We start from the raw sequence: 14,765 nt of genomic DNA on the forward strand, positions 1-14,765 counted from the left end.
TGAGCTGTTTCGCTGATAGCCAGGTGTAGCATTGGTAAGGTTTTGGGACTGCTGTTGGGACAGCTTTATGTAGGCCCTTACAGTTTGTGGGCAATGAATGTATTGTTTAGTGCTGTGTTGTGCTTTCCTGGCACGCATCACATGTTTTTGTTTTTGTTTGCCCCACCAAGATCTACATGCTAAAATCACCAGTGGTATTGGTCATAAGGCTATTGCAGATGATTCATTGATAGCCAACAACTAACATCTCATTTAAAAGTCAATTAAATATTTTATTGTCCCAGTAGAGGAATTCATTGTTTACAAACTATAAAGAAACTACAAAAAAAATACATGTGGGTCATTGTGGGTTAGGTCTGAGGTGTGTGAATCAATAATCAGCAGAGGGAGATGTGGCTCCAGTAACAATTGCAGCCCTCGAGTACTCCCACCTAGCCCCAGCATCAAGCCCTCTCCGCCACCTCTCCTCCCCGGCTCTGCTTTGCTCCGATTGGCCCAACCAAGGAACAACTGGAGCGGTGCTAGCTTCCTGCTCCTGGTTCCCAGAGTTCCCGGCTGCTCTCTGCGCTGCGTTCCGCTGGCCCATAGAATGCTGGGAATATCCGGAGAGGAAAAGGGAACTGACAGCATCGAGTGACCTTCCGTACAAGGGCACATCACCTGGTCGGACTGAGAGAGGTGCCAAATAAATACACCACTGGCCCAGCTCGGGGATTTTTCACAGACAAGTCTCACACAACTACTAGCACGTACACATGGCTCAGGAGACCCTTGCAGTTTAGCTTTCACATCGAAATAGAATAGAATACACGTTCACTCTCAGGCTCGAGACAATGATGCATTCACACAGACGTGCTCAGTCAGTGCTTTAGCACAGTCTCTCAATTTTGCATGCAAACATGCTCTCAGTGTACGTGTGTGCACATTCAGTGCTTTCAGAAAGTATTCACACCCCTTGACCTTTTCCAATTTTTGTTGTTGTTACAGCCTGAATTTAAAATGGATTAAATGTAGATTTTGTGTCACCATGCCTACACACAATAACCTATAATGTCAAAGTGGAATTATGTTTGCATCGACTGTGTGTGCAATAATAGTGTTTAACATGATTGTTCAATGGCAACCTCATCTATGTACCCCACACATACAATTATCTGTAAGGTCCCTCAGTCGAGCAAACACAGATTCAACCACAAAGACCAGCGAGATTTTTCAAGAAGGGCAACTATTGGTAGATAAAAAAAGGCTTCCAGAGTGGACGCAGCAGTCTAAAGAGCTGCAGTGCTTGAGGCATCACTACAGATCCGGGTTCGATCCCGGGCTGTGTCACAGTTTAATGGCTGTGATAGGAGAAAACTGAAGATGGATCAACAACATTGTAGGGACTCCACAATACCAAGCTAAATGAAAAGAAGGAACATAATACAGAATATTCCAAAATATGTGTCCTGTTTGCAATAAGGCACTAAAGTAAAACTGCTAAAAATGTGGAAAAGAAATGTACTCTATGTCCTGAATACAAAGCACTATGTTTGGGGGAACACATCACTGAGTACAAGCATGGTTGAGGATGCATCATGTTATGGTTATACTCGTCATTGGCAGATAGGACATTTTTAAGGATAAAAATAAACTGAATAGATCTTAGCACAGGCAAAATCCTAGAGGAAAACCTGCTTCAGTCTGCTTTCTAACAGACACTGGGAGACAAATTCACCTTTCGGCAGGATAATAACCTAAAATACAAGGCCAAATATACACTTGAGTTGCTTACCAAGACAACGTTTAATGTTCCTGAGTGGCCGAGTTACAGTTTTGACTTAAATTGGCTTGAAAATCTATGGCAAGACTTTAAAATGGCTGTCTAGTAATGATCAACAACCAACTTTACAGAGCTTGAAGAATTGTAAAAATAATCATGTGCAAATATTGTACAATCCAGGTGGGCAAAGCGCTTAGAGACTTACCCAGAAAGACTCACTGCTGTAATCACTGCCAAAGGAGATTCTAACATGTGTTGACTCAGGGGTGTGACTACAGTACTATTGTAAATGAGATACAGTAGTTCTGTATTTCAGTTTCAATCCATTTCAATAAACATTTCTAAAAACATGTTTTCACTTTGTCATTATGGGATATTGTGTGTAGATGGGTGAGAGAGACAAAAAAGTATGCCATTTTGAATTCAGGATGTAGCACAACAAAATGTGGAATAAGTCAAGGGGTATGAATACTTGTGAAGGCACTGTACACGCACACACACACACACACACACACACACACACACACACACACACACACACACACACACACACACACACACACACACACACACACACACACACACACACACACACACACACACACACACACACACACACACAGAACAGACTGACCAAATATGCCAAGATACACACTCACAGAGCACACGTACTAGACATACATGGTGAGCAAACATACTAGACATGCAGTTTCTGGACTGCCTTTTTCAAGTTGAAGTTTTTCAAGTTACCTACCCATTTTATGTGTGAATATAAGTATATCGGGGATGGGCAACTGGCAGCTTGCGGGCCAAAGGAATGCGGAACCCTTTTGACGGCCCTTGGATCAATGTTTTTGGGGAACTCAGTTGGGCTCTCATTTCGAAATTTGGTTGTGGATCAGCGCTTTTTCTCTTCTTATGTCACTCACTGATAGTAACTCAATTACCCCATGTCATCAAAACGTTTTGGTAAGTTAGTCTAGCAGTCAGCAGTGCAATTACCCCATGTCATCAAAACGTTTTGGTAAGTTAGTCTAGCAGTCAGCAGTGTAATTACCCCATGTCATCAAAACGTTTTGGTAAGTTAGTCTAGCAGTCAGCAGTGTAATTACCCCATGTCATCAAAACGTTTTGGTAAGTTAGTCTAGCAGTCAGCAGTGCAATTACCCCATGTCATCAAAACGTTTTGGTAAGTTAGTCTAGCAGTCAGCAGTGCAATTACCCCATGTCATCAAAACGTTTTGGTAAGTTAGTCTAGCAGTCAGCAGTGTAATTACCCCATGTCATCAAAACGTTTTGGTAAGTTAGTCTAGCAGTCAGCAGTGCAATTACCCCATGTCATCAAAACGTTTTGGTAAGTTAGTCTAGCAGTCAGCAGTGCAATTACCCCATGTCATCAAAACGTTTTGGTAAGTTAGTCTAGCAGTCAGCAGTGTAATTATCCCATGTCATCAAAACGTTTTGGTAAGTTAGTCTAGCAGTCAGCAGTGTAATTATCCCATGTCATCAAAACGTTTTGGTAAGTTAGTCTATGTCATCAAAACAGTCAGCAGTGCAATTACCCCATGTCATCAAAACGTTTTGGTAAGTTAGTCTAGCAGTCAGCAGTGCAATTACCCCATGTCATCAAAACGTTTTGGTAAGTTAGTCTAGCAGTCAGCAGTGTAATTACCCCATGTCATCAAAACGTTTTGGTAAGTTAGTCTAGCAGTCAGCAGTGTAATTACCCCATGTCATCAAAACGTTTTGGTAAGTTAGTCTAGCAGTCAGCAGTGTAATTACCCCATGTCATCAAAACGTTTTGGTAAGTTAGTCTAGCAGTCAGCAGTGTAATTACCCCATGTCATCAAAACGTTTTGGTAAGTTAGTCTAGCAGTCAGCAGTGTAATTACCCCATGTCATCAAAACGTTTTGGTAAGTTAGTCTAGCAGTCAGCAGTGTAATTACCCCATGTCATCAAAACGTTTTGGTAAGTTAGTCTAGCAGTCAGCAGTGCAATTACCCCATGTCATCAAAACGTTTTGGTAAGTTAGTCTAGCAGTCAGCAGTGTAATTACCCCATGTCATCAAAACGTTTTGGTAAGTTAGTCTAGCAGTCAGCAGTGCAATTACCCCATGTCATCAAAACGTTTTGGTAAGTTAGTCTAGCAGTCAGCAGTGCAATTACCCCATGTCATCAAAACGTTTTGGTAAGTTAGTCTAGCAGTCAGCAGTGCAATTACCCCATGTCATCAAAACGTTTTGGTAAGTTAGTCTAGCAGTCAGCAGTGTAATTACCCCATGTCATCAAAACGTTTTGGTAAGTTAGTCTAGCAGTCAGCAGTGTAATTACCCCATGTCATCAAAACGTTTTGGTAAGTTAGTCTAGCAGTCAGCAGTGTAATTACCCCATGTCATCAAAACGTTTTGGTAAGTTAGTCTAGCAGTCAGCAGTGTAATTACCCCATGTCATCAAAACGTTTTGGTAAGTTAGTCTAGCAGTCAGCAGTGTAATTACCCCATGTCATCAAAACGTTTTGGTAAGTTAGTCTAGCAGTCAGCAGTGTAATTACCCCATGTCATCAAAACGTTTTGGTAAGTTAGTCTAGCAGTCAGCAGTGCAATTACCCCATGTCATCAAAACGTTTTGGTAAGTTAGTCTAGCAGTCAGCAGTGTAATTACCCCATGTCATCAAAACTTTTTGGTAAGTTAGTCTAGCAGTCAGCAGTGTAATTACCCCATGTCATCAAAACGTTTTGGTAAGTTAGTCTAGCAGTCAGCAGTGTAATTACCCCATGTCATCAAAACGTTTTGGTAAGTTAGTCTAGCAGTCAGCAGTGTAATTACCCCATGTCATCAAAACGTTTTGGTAAGTTAGTCTAGCAGTCAGCAGTGTAATTACCCCATGTCATCAAAACGTTTTGGTAAGTTAGTCTAGCAGTCAGCAGTGCAATTACCCCATGTCATCAAAACGTTTTGGTAAGTTAGTCTAGCAGTCAGCAGTGCAATTACCCCATGTCATCAAAACGTTTTGGTAAGTTAGTCTAGCAGTCAGCAGTGCAATTACCCCATGTCATCAAAAGTTTTGGTAAGTTAGTCTAGCAGTCAGCAGTGCAATTACCCCATGTCATCAAAACGTTTTGGTAAGTTAGTCTAGCAGTCAGCAGTGTAATTACACCATTTCATCAAAACGTTTTGGTAAGTTAGTCTAGCAGTCAGCAGTGTAATTAGTCCCCATGTCATCAAAACGTTTTGGTAAGTTAGTCAGTCAGCAGTCAGTCATCAGTGCACCCCATTCATCAAAACCCTAGCAGTCAGCAGTGCAATTACCCCATGTCATCAAAACGTTTTGGTAAGTTAGTCTAGCAGTCAGCAGTGTAATTACCCCATGTCATCAAAACGTTTTGGTAAGTTAGTCTAGCAGTCAGCAGTGTAATTACCCCATGTCATCAAACGTTTTGGTAAGTTAGTCTAGCAGTCAGCAGTGCAATTACCCCATGTCATCAAAACGTTTTGGTAAGTTAGTCTAGCAGTCAGCAGTGTAATTACCCCCCCATGTCATCAAAACGTTTTGGTAAGTTAGTCTAGCAGTCAGCAGTGTAATTACCCCATGTCATCAACACGTTCTGGTAAGTTAGTCTAGCAGTCAGCAGTGCAATTACCCCATGTCATCAAAACGTTTTGGTAAGTTAGTCTAGCAGTCAGCAGTGTAATTATCCCATGTCATCAAAATGTTTTGGTAAGTTAGTCTAGCAGTCAGCAGTGCAATTACCCCATGTCATCAAAACGTTTTGGTAAGTTAGTCTAGCAGTCAGCAGTGTAATTACCCCATGTCATCAAAACGTTTTGGTAAGTTAGTCTAGCAGTCAGCAGTGCAATTACCCCATGTCATCAAAACATTTTGGTAAGGTAGTCTAGCAGTCAGCAGTGCAATTACCCCATGTCATCAACACGTTTTGGTAAGGTAGTCTAGCAGTCAGCAGTGTAATTACCCCATGTCATCAAAACGTTTTGGTAAGTTAGTCTAGCAGTCAGCAGTGTAATTACCCCATGTCATCAAAACGTTTTGGTAAGTTAGTCTAGCAGTCAGCAGTGTAATTATCCCATGTCATCAAAACGTTTTGGTAAGTTAGTCTAGCAGTCAGCAGTGCAAGTATTCATGGATACCAAGGGAAGCCAGGCTTCCCCAAGCAATGTACCAATAAAAACAAACATAAAATAATTGATCTTTTGTCTCTCTGTGTTTCATATATTTCCTTCAATTCGCAAGAGTCTGAGTGCATCTCACAGGAGAATAAATCAGAGAGAGCGAAACAGCGCCCCTCTGTCTCTCTATGTGTAGGCCACCTATCTGATGCTGTCTGGTCCAAACTAGCACAATGTTGTTGCTGTCTGTAGCGTTGAAGGCCAGGGAAGCCAGTGAGTTTTAAAAAACACACCAAAAAAAACATTTTTTTTGCCAATCAGCATTGATCTAAGCTGAGCGAGCTCAACTGTAAATGGTCAAGAAAAGTGTCAAGGGAAGCCGGCTTGGATTTGGCGTCACTCCTATCAAATTCAATTGAGAGCATACGTCATTGACAGAAAAACTTGATTTGCTGCATCTCGTTGTGTTGTTGTTGCTAGCTAGTCAGCTAGCTAAAATTGGCCATTTCCTAAATTAGCTATGGATTGAGATAGGGATTTGGACTTGTGGTTTTACTTAATTCTTCATACTGGCCAATGATTATAACGGTGATTCTGATCCAAACATGAATTCATACATTGTTGTGTCCCTGGCCTGAGAGGATGGAAGTTCAATATGTAGCTAGATGTAGAAGGCTAATGTTAACTAACATTGCCCATTAATGGAAATTAGGCTAGCGAGCAAGCATTTTAGCCAGGTAGCCTAGGACAACAAAAAAATAAAAGCGTGTACTGTATGATAGAGTGATAGACATTGTGTCAACAAGAAAGAGAGGAGGGTGGCATTGGTGTTTTTTTTTACTTGCACAAACGTGCACGCACACACATACGAAAACACAAAAATCAGAACCATGGACAGCCACTTCATTTGGCTTATGTTGATTGGACTGAATTGTTTTTGGTATCTTTTAGTTGCCACTGTATTAGACTAAGCAGAGGTGATTTGATGATGTTGAAGTTGAAATGGTACTGGAATAGCGGAGGCAGCTCCAGTTTTCTTTGCGACTCGCGGTAACTCTCTTTGGATCTAAATCAATATTTGTTTAGTGGTCCAAAAATGTAGGAAACATTAACTTGCTTGACCATGTTGTCGGTCTTGAAACTGTCTGTTACTGCACATGCAATATGCTTTGTGGACTTCACTGGACAGAGGTCGCTATCAGGTTTTATGATAAAACAAAGGTGTGGTTGAATTTATTCTGCCACTGTGTCTTGATATTGTCTCGGCCTTTATATATCACGGTTGCAAGGCATATGAATTAGCAGGTTATAGAGCAAACAAGGCAGTTAACAGAACACACAGGTTGTAATACGGCTTCTTTCTTTTTGATGGGAGATCCCCAGTGATTTTACCCAAGCACTGCTACTGGAAGCCAGCTATTTACACTTAGTGATCATGGTCGAATTACTGGCCGTGGGGCCCCCCCATTGATTTTGTTAGTAACTCTCAATCAGATATATTAAAACCTGCAAACATTTCTCTTTGCCCTATAGAAACACGCACATGTGGGTATGCAAGACCTGCGAGCAACTGTGGCCCCTCATGACGAGTTCGGATTTTTTTGTGGCCCCCACCCCCATCAAAGTTGCCCATCCCTGAGGAGCTGTATATGAAAACAATCCCTCAACGCTGATGTATGCCTCTTTTATAACACTATTTCAGTATTAGCTATTGCAGTTGGAGGTTTCGGTCATTGGCATTAAAGTTGGCTATTTCATTGTAGTTGGGCCCCCTTTTTCAACACTATTTCAGTATTAGCTATTGCAGTTGAAGGTTTCGGTCATTGGCATTAAAGTTGGCTATTTCATTGTAGTTGGGCCCCCTTTTTCAACACTATTTCAGTATTAGCTATTGCAGTTGAAGGTTTCGGTCATTGGCATTAAAGTTGGCTATTTCATTGTAGTTGGGCCCCCTTTTTCAACATTATTTCAGTATTAGCTATTGCAGTTGAAGGTTTCGGTCATTGGCATTAAAGTTGTCTATTTCATTGTAGTTGGGCCCCCTTTTTCAACATTATTTCAGTATTAGCTATTGCAGTTGAAGGTTTCGGTCATTGGCATTAAAGTTGGCTATTTCATTGTAGTTGGGCCCCCTTTTTCAACACTATTTCAGTGTAATGTTTCGAGTGAAAAGAGACTGTGAAGGAAGTAATGAAAGTGCAGTGTCCCCTCTCGGTTACAGTAGCCCTGTTTCTCGTGTGAGACTGGCACACAAAGTGACACAGGCAGACATTAACTGACAGATATGCCCACAGTATTTGCTCCCTGGCAGAAAGAAAGAGTTCCCATGGAAATTCTCAAGATGTTTTCTAACAGCTTGAGCAAGTGGGACCGGCAGAAAGTAAATACACATGAAACTGTGAGACTGCGACATTTTGGGCAGAAAGTGCCCCTCTTATCGCCCTTGTGGTTGCTTTCTCACAGTAGCCTGATAAAGAGTCTGTGTCTGTCTGTCTGAGTTGAGGAATGGTGCCGCAGTGTAATGGTGGGCAAATATCTGTGGAAGGAGAGAGGAGAGGATCCAGACCAGTAGACTGGATCAAAAGACTGGGCTATCTACTGCTTGCCTGCCTGGTCTTTCCTGCCTACACACACAAGGGATCCCTTGAGTTCTCCTCCAAGGCACCGAGGGACACACACTCATGAGAACATTAGCACAGTTAGCGGGAGTGATGAGCTCTACAGCAGGCTTGCACAACTCAATCGCTAGTCCAAAAGATAATAACTTTCTGGGACTAACCATAAACATGACCAAGCCTGACCTGCTGAAGAGTGACAGACTCCATCCTGGCTGGAAGGGTGCTCTCATTTTATCTATCAATGTAGACAGGGCTCTAATTAATCTAGTTCCACAATGAGATAGGGTGCAGGCCAGGCAGCTGGCTGTTAGCCAGCCTGCCAGCTTAGTAGAGTCTGTCACTAGCACAGTCAATTTAGTCAGCTTAGTTAATGTAGGTCAGGCAAAACTAAACATGGCGGTGTTTGCCTTAGCAATCTCACTGGAATAAAGACCTCCTCCATTAATGTCATTAATTCAAGAGATTGTGATAATACCTTACATCTCAAAATGACACAACTTAATATTAGATAAAACACTTCAATGGCAGTCATAGTCAATGAACTAATCACTGATAATAAACTTGATGTGATTGGCCTGACTGGAACGTGGTTTAAGCCTAATTAATTTACTGTGTTAAACGAGGCCTCTCCTCCTGGTTACACTAGTGACCCTATACCCCGCGTATCGCGCAAAGGTGGAGGTGTTGCTAACATCACTTTTTATAGCTACTGTTTACAGACCTCCTGGACCTCATAGTCATGCCAGATTATATTCACATGTTTGGTGACTTCAATATTCACATTAAGAAGCCCACAGACCCACTCCAAAAGGCTTTCAGTACCATCATTGGCACTCCACCAAATTGGAAGTCTTCTGACTAGCTTGAAAAGACAGTACTGTGCAATATCGGAAGTCCCTTACTTCTGCTCGATCAGCCTACTTTTCCAAGCTGATTGAGGAGAATAAAAATTATCCAACATTTCTGTCGCAAAGCTAACTTAAAAGTAGCATTCTCCAAGTGAAGATCGTCTTCACTTCAGCAGTGATGAATTCATGAACTTCTTCGACGAAAAGACCATGTTCATTAGAATTTTTTTTTCCAAAACTCAGTTGTCTGCACAGAACTGCAGGACCTCGGATCAATGGAGACACTCAAGTTGTTTAAATCTGTATCTCTCAAACATTCACTAAAATGGTCATGGCCTCTAAACCTTCCAGCTGTCTACTGGACCCTATTCCAACTAAACTACTGAAAGAGCTAATTCCTGTGCTTGGCACGCCGATGTTAAACATAATAAATGGATCCCTATCCTCTGGATGTGTACCAAACTCTCTAAAAGTGGCAGTAATAAAGTCTTGCCTGAAAAATCGAAACCTTGATCCAGAATATTCCAAGCACTATCGGCCCATATCTCCCATTCCTCTCAAGAAATTTTGGAAAATCCTTTGCTCACCAATTCACTGCCTTCTTGAAGACAAATAATGCATAAGAAACACTTCCGTCTAGGTTTAGACGCGATCATAGCACTGAGACCGCACTTGTGAAGGTGGTAAATGACCTTTTAATGGCTTCAGACCAAGGCTCTGTGCTCGTAGACCTTAGTGCCACTTTCAACACCATCAATCACCATATTCTTTAGATTCGAAACCCTAATTGGTCTACGAGGACAAATTCCTGCCTGGTTTAGCTCATCTCTGTCGGAAAGATATCAGTTCATCTTTGTGGATGGTTTGTCTTCTGACAAATCAATGGTAAATTTCAGTGTTCCTCAAGGTTCCGTTCTAGGACCACTATTGTTTTGACTATATATGCTACCTCCTGGTGATGTCATTTTGAAACACAATGTCAACTTGTACTGCGATGTAGACGACGCACAGCTGTACATTTCGATGAAACATGGTGAAGCCCTAAAATTGGGTTTATAAATTGGGAAGTGGATGGAGGAAATTTTGTTACTTTTAAACTCAAACTGTCACGCCCTGGTCAAAGTATTTTGTGTTTATCTTTATGTATTTGGTCAGGCCAGGGTGTGGCATGGGGTTTTTGTAATTGTGGTGTGTTTGTCTTGGGGTTTTGGTGGTGGTATTGGGATTGTAGCTTAGTGGGTTGTCTAGCAAGGTCTATGGCTGTCTGGAGTGGTTCTCAATCAGAGGCAGGTGCTTATCGTTGTCTCTGATTGGGAACCATATTTAGGCAGCCATATTCTTTGAGTTTGTCGTGGGTGATTGTCCTTAGTGTCTTACTTGTACTCTCTGTTAGTTTGCACTAGATAGGCTGTTTTCGGTTTTCATTACGTTTATTGTTTTGTAGTGTTTAGTGTTTAGTCGTGTTTAGTGTTTAGTCGTGTTTACGTTTTGTTTAATAAATATGGATCGCAATCGACACGCTGCAGTTTGGTCCGACTCTCCTTCATCACCACTAGAAAACCGTTACACAAACAAAACAGAGACGTTAGTTTTAGGTCCCAAGAAACAAAGAGATATGCTGTCGGATCTGACAATGAATTTTGATGATTGTACAGTCGTCTCTGTATCCTGATCTCTCTTTTGACGAACATATTTCAAGAGCAGCTTCTTCATAGCATTGCAAAAATCTGAAACATTTCTACAAAAATGATGCAGAAAAGCTCATCCATGCTTTTGTCACTTCAAGATTACAATACTTATCTATGGCTACCAGATATAAGGCACTAAATAAACTTCAGTTAGTTCAAAATGTGGCAGCTAGAATCTTGACTAGAATCTTGACTCTAGCCCGGCTTCCTGTTAATGCTAGGGCTGATTTCAACGTTTTACTGTTAACCTAAAAGCATTACATGGACTTGTTCCTACTTATTTCTCCAATTTGGTCCTGCCATACCTACACGTACATACCTGCTGTACATACCTATACTTCATTTCTACTCTTATTTGTATTTTTTACGTCTTATTAAATATAATATCTTATGTTTTTCTTGTCTATAACTGTTCTGTACTTTGTATTTTTGTATTTGTATGTTTTACAGTGCATTTGGAAAGTATTCAGACCCCTTGACCCCTTTTCCACATTTTGTTATGTTACAGCCTTGTTCTAAAAATGCTTAAATATTTTTTCCCTCATCAATCCACACACAATACCCCATAATGACAAAGCGAAAACAGGTTTTTAGAAAATGTTGCACATTTATAAAAAAATAAATAAATGAAATACCTTATAATACCTTATACCTTATCAGACCCTTTGCTATGAGACATGAAAATGAGCTCAGGTGCATCCTGTTTCCATTGATCATCCTAGAGATATTTCTACAACTTGATTGGAGTCCACCTGTGGTAAATTCAATTGATTGGACATGATTTGGAAAGGCACACACCTGTCTATATAAGGTCCCACAGTTGATAGTGCATGTCAGAGCAAACACCAAGCCATGAGGTTGAAGAAATTGTCTGTAGAGCTCTGAGAGAGGATTGTGTCGAGACACAGATCTGGGGAAGGGTACCAAAACATTTCTGCAGCATTGAAGGTCCCCAAGAACCCAGTGGCCTCCATCATTCTTAAATGGAAGAAGTTTGGAACCACCAAGACTCTTCCTAGAGCTGGCCGATTGGCCAAACTGAGCAATCGGGGGAGAAGGGCCTTGGTCAGTGAGGTGACCAAGAACCCAGAGCTCTAGAGTTCCTTTGTTGAGATGGGAGACCCTTCCAGAAGGACAGCCATCTCTGCAGCACTCCACCAATCAGGCCTTTATGGTAGAGTGACAAGATGGAAGTCACTCCTCAGTAAGAGCCACATGACAGCCCGCTTGGAGTTTGCCAAAAGGCACCTAAAGACTCAGACAATAAGAAACAAGATTCTCTGGCCTGATGAAGCCAAGATTGAACCCTTTGGCCTGAATGCCAAATGTCACGTCTGGCGTAAACCTGGCACCATCCCTACGGTGAAGCATGATGGTGGGAGCATCATGCTATGGGGATGTTTTTCAGCTGCAGGGACTGGGATACTATTCAGGATTGAGGCAAAGATGAAGGGAACAAAGTACAGAGAGATTATTGATGAAAACCTGCTCCAGAGTGCTCAGGACCTCAGACTGGAGCGAAGGTTCACCTTCCAACAGGACAACGATCCTAATCACACAGCCAAGACAACGCAGGAGTGGCTTCGGGACAAGTCTCTGAATGTCCTTGAGTGGCCCAGTCGGAGCCCGGACTTGAACCCGATCAAACGTTTCTGGAGAGACCTGAAAATAACTGTGCAGTGACGCTCCCCATCCAACCTGACAGAGCTTGAGAGGGTCTGCAGAGAAGAATGGGAGAAACTCCCCAAATACAGGTGTGCCAAGCCTGTAGCGTCGTACCCAAAAAGACTCAAGGCTGTAATCGCTGCCAAAGGTGCTTCAACAAAGTACTGAGTAAAGGGTCTGAATTCTTATGGAAATGTGATATTTCACTTTGCAAACATTTCTAAAACTCCCTGGGCCAGGAATTTGTCTTTGTTTTGGCATTATGAGGTATTGTGTGTAGATTGATGGGGGGGGGACTATTTAATACATTTTACAATAAGGCTGTAACATAACAAAATGTGGAAGAAGTCAAAGGGTCTGAATGCACTGTATGTGGACCCCAGGAAGAGTAGCTGCTACATGTGGAGTAGCTAATCGGGATCCTAATCAACTGTTCTAAACAAACAGCTGGAGGCAGGGCTTTCTCCTATAGAGCTCCATTTTTATGAAATGGTCTGCCTGTCCATGTGAGAGACGCAGAATCGTTCTCAACCTCTTCAGTAGATCCTATGATTGAGTGTAGTCTGGCCCAGGGGTGTGAAGGTAAACTGCAAGGCACTGGAGAGACAAACTCCCCTTGCTGTCTCTGTCTGGCCGGCTCCCCTCTCTCCACTGGGATTCTATTACAGGGGCTGAGTCACTGGCCTGCTCACACTAGGAGGGTGCATCACGTCATGCCAAGGTTTTCCCCTCTATACTAAACCTGAGTGGGTTGAGTCACTGAAGTGATCTTCCTGTCCGGTTTTGCGCCCCCTCGGGCTCGTACAGTGGAGGAGATCTTCATCGGCTGTACTCAGCCTTGTCTCAGGGTAGTAAGTTGGTGGTCTGTTTATATCCCTTTGGTGGTGTGGGAGCTGTGCTTTGGCAAAGTGGGTGGGGTTATATCCTGCCTGATTGGCACTGTCCGGGGGTAACTTTTGACAGGGCCACAGTGTCCCCTGACCCCCCTTGTCTCAGTCCCCAGTATCTATGATGCAATAGTCTATGTGCCGAGGGGCTTCGGTCAGTCTGTCCTATCTAGTGTAATTCTCCTGTCTTATCTAGTGTCCTGTGTGATCTTAGGTATGTTTCATCTAATTCTTCTCTCTCTCTCTCTCGCTCTCTGTCTCTCCTCCCACCTGGTCATCCAGTTTCTGGTTTTCTGCCTGCCGCTAGGGAACCTTGACCAGTTCACCGGACATGCTACCTTGTCCCAGACCTGCTTTCTCTTTCCCCCTCTCTCTCTCTCACCTGCTGACTCAACCTCTGAATGCTCGGCTATGAAAAGCCAACTGACATTTGCAGCTGACCTGTTGCACTCTCTATAACCACTCTGACTATTATTTGACCCTGCTGGTCAACGTTTGAACATCTTGAAGAATGATCTGGCCTAAACGGCCAGATCCAACCGACACATCCAGATGAGGACTGCCCACCCCTTGGAACCTGGTTCCACTATAGGTTTCTTCCTAGGTTCCTGCCTTTCCAGGGAGTTTCCTAGCCACTGTGCTTCTACATCTGCATTGTTTACACTTTGGGGTTTTAGGCTGGGTAGCTGTATAATTTGTTTCCTGCATTTGTTTTTTACTACACTCTATCCTACACTCTAAATAGTATTTTGAACGATAAGTAGGCTGATAAGTAGGCTGTGCAGTATTTTTAGTAAGGGAGTGAACGGGTAACACGGAGCCAATCAGATCTCTGAAATGGAAATGGACGGCCCTTACTTCAGCAAAATATGTTTTACCTAAACCCTCGCTTGACACTTAAAAAACAAACAAGTAACCCTTTCCTATACCCAAAATAATAATTAAAACATTAAAGTGGATAACAGAGAACATGTCTACCGTTTACCCTCTCTTCTTGGACAGACCAGAGTCTTAGATATGCAGATGTCCTTTAAGCATTATATGGCAATGCAGGAATTTTGATTAAAACACAGGGCTGCAGGCCAGAAGGTTGTGGCTTCACAGGCCACCATGGAGTAGGGCTGGAAAGATCTCCTTTATAGTAAAAGAAGGTCAACCAGAAGGTTGTGGC

At 42.4% G+C, this 14,765-nt stretch overlaps 1 long non-coding RNA gene across 1 annotated transcript; it reads right to left on the reverse strand.

The window, feature by feature from the left end:
• Window positions 1-248: 248 nt before the first annotated feature.
• On the reverse strand, window positions 249-3,285 carry LOC121838784. Its single transcript, XR_006079439.1, has 2 exons — window positions 2,517-3,285; window positions 249-669 (listed from the first exon to the last, which is right to left on the reverse strand). It is a non-coding gene; the product is annotated as an uncharacterized LOC121838784 (long non-coding RNA).
• Window positions 3,286-14,765: the final 11,480 nt, after the last annotated feature.

This window comes from Oncorhynchus tshawytscha, linkage group LG20 (genome assembly GCF_018296145.1).
Source record: "Oncorhynchus tshawytscha isolate Ot180627B linkage group LG20, Otsh_v2.0, whole genome shotgun sequence".
Classification (NCBI taxonomy): domain Eukaryota; kingdom Metazoa; phylum Chordata; class Actinopteri; order Salmoniformes; family Salmonidae; genus Oncorhynchus; species Oncorhynchus tshawytscha.